This window comes from Glycine max, chromosome 12 (assembly GCF_000004515.6).
Source record: "Glycine max cultivar Williams 82 chromosome 12, Glycine_max_v4.0, whole genome shotgun sequence".
Lineage (NCBI taxonomy): Eukaryota > Viridiplantae > Streptophyta > Magnoliopsida > Fabales > Fabaceae > Glycine > Glycine max.
In genome coordinates, this window is record NC_038248.2 from 7,290,058 (window position 1) to 7,292,159 (window position 2,102).

Below are 2,102 nucleotides of genomic sequence, written 5' to 3' on the forward strand. Positions count from 1 at the left end.
CTTAAAGAACACTCCACTTGGATTGAGATAATGGTTGGAGAAGTCAAAGTATTCTAAAGCACGAAATTATTCCTTCTACGCCACAAGTGATCAAGAACCATCCCAAAGATTTGGGACCACTCATGTTGCACTTGGTGACCTTTGTGTTAGTCATAAAAATGGTACTTACTCCTAGGAAGGAATATATTTTTATAACAAATTAAGTAATTTTTATTAAATAATTATATTTTTATTCTTTCGATGGCACATTTAACTTCTTAAATTTTTGTTCACATTTTGACTGTACTCTTTTATTTTTTTCAAGACAAGTTCATCAAACTTACAGATAAGTTTCATAACTTTGATAAATTTTACACAACTGATAACACTTTGTCAAGATTTCTTTGCATCAAAAAATGGATGTCACCTGCAAAAAAAGTAGCTAAAACTGTTGGGGGTAAAAAGCTTTGCCATATACAAGGGACCGAGCTAGTGGTAGTCATGAGACAATTTGGACATGTTGGACTCCTCTTGGTTCTGACAAATTGGACATGTTGCAGCAATAGCAATGCCCATTCTCCACCTTTTGTAATTAGTCATGAGACAATTCTTCCCTATGTTCCAAAGTAAGCCCCTTATCCTCTCCGGACCTTTCCAACGCCGTATTGAATTGAACAGGGGAATCTTCAGTGGCTCCATTGTGAATACCTGGTAACTATAAGCAAAATGCATCGAGAATATACCATCATTCGTGCTTTTCCAAGATATTTTCTCTTCCTTGCTCAAAATTAGGGGGAGTCAAACTGCAAATACTCGCACACATAGAACTGGGAAGGAATTGGAGCCTGAGATTAATATCCCATCTACCATCTTCCCCCACAAAATCACTTACGTTCATAGTCAAATCTTGATTACCCAAGGTGCTTATTTGCTTACCCAGCAAGGACCCGACACCAAGAACCCAACTATCAATCCAAAAAAGCACATCATGACCATCCCCTACCCTCCATCTAATATTGTTCTGCACCGAGCTCCAGCCCAAACATTTTAACCAACCTTGTTCCTATTAATAAGGGGAACAATATCCTCTCCACAACCATACTTCTATCTAACTACCTTCACCCATAAATGAGAGTTTTTAGTACAAAGATCCTAGACAATTTTGTACATGAAACTATCATTTACACGACGAGCCTTTCTAATTCCCAACCCTCCAACATATTTGGGTTTACACACCTGGTTCCACGACACCAAATGCATACTCCTACTATGATCAATATCACCCCACAAAAAGTTCTTACAAACCTGACCAATCTCATCAAATACACTTTGAGGAAGGAAAACAGATTGCATAGCATAGGAGCGCATTACAGTAAGCACAAATCTAGTTAAGAGTTAGCCTACCAGAAAAGGATAACATTCTAACCTTCCATGACCTAAGCCTTCTTTTCATTTTCTCAATGACACTCCTTGTGGTAGATCTGGACACTCTCTCATGATGTAATTGCACTCCCAAATATTTGCCAAGCTTATTCGTATGTTGGAAAAGCATCACTAATCTTCTCACGAACAATCCATCCTACATTATTAGAGAAAAAATGAGTTTTCTAACAAATAACCTTGGCACCAGAGCTCTCACAAAAAATATCAAGACAAGGTTTAATGATCTCAACTTGGTCGATGGATGCTTCAAAAAAAAAAAAACCAAGTTGTTGGCAAAAGCAAGATGGGATAACTTTAGGCCCCTTCTACTCAACCTAATAGGTTTCCAAAATGTATTCTCAACTGCCACAACAATCAGTTGAGACAAACGCTTCATACAAAACACAAATAAGTAGTGAGAAAGAGGGTCACCTTGACAAATCCCTCTAGTCGGCCTAAAGGAATCATCCAAAACCTCACCATTCCAAAGGACTTTTATAGATAGAGTAGAGATACAAAACCACACCATGTTCGCAAAAGAATTTGGTAGCCCTACATCAATCGAAGTATCCTTAATAAACTCTCTTCTCATCCTTTAGTAAGCCTTCTCCAAATCAGTTTTAATAGTCATCCATCCTTTATCACCTTTTTCCTTTTTCTTAGAACAATAATAATATTATCCCGCCTTTGTCTCCCTAGAA

General features: G+C 37.6%; 1 long non-coding RNA gene across 1 annotated transcript; it reads right to left on the bottom strand.

The window, feature by feature from the left end:
- Window positions 1–262: 262 nt before the first annotated feature.
- Window positions 263–2,102, bottom strand: LOC121173189 (uncharacterized). The gene is made up of 2 exons (XR_005887585.1): window positions 1,834–2,102; window positions 263–1,558 (listed from the first exon to the last, which is right to left on the bottom strand). It is a non-coding gene; the product is annotated as an uncharacterized lncRNA (long non-coding RNA).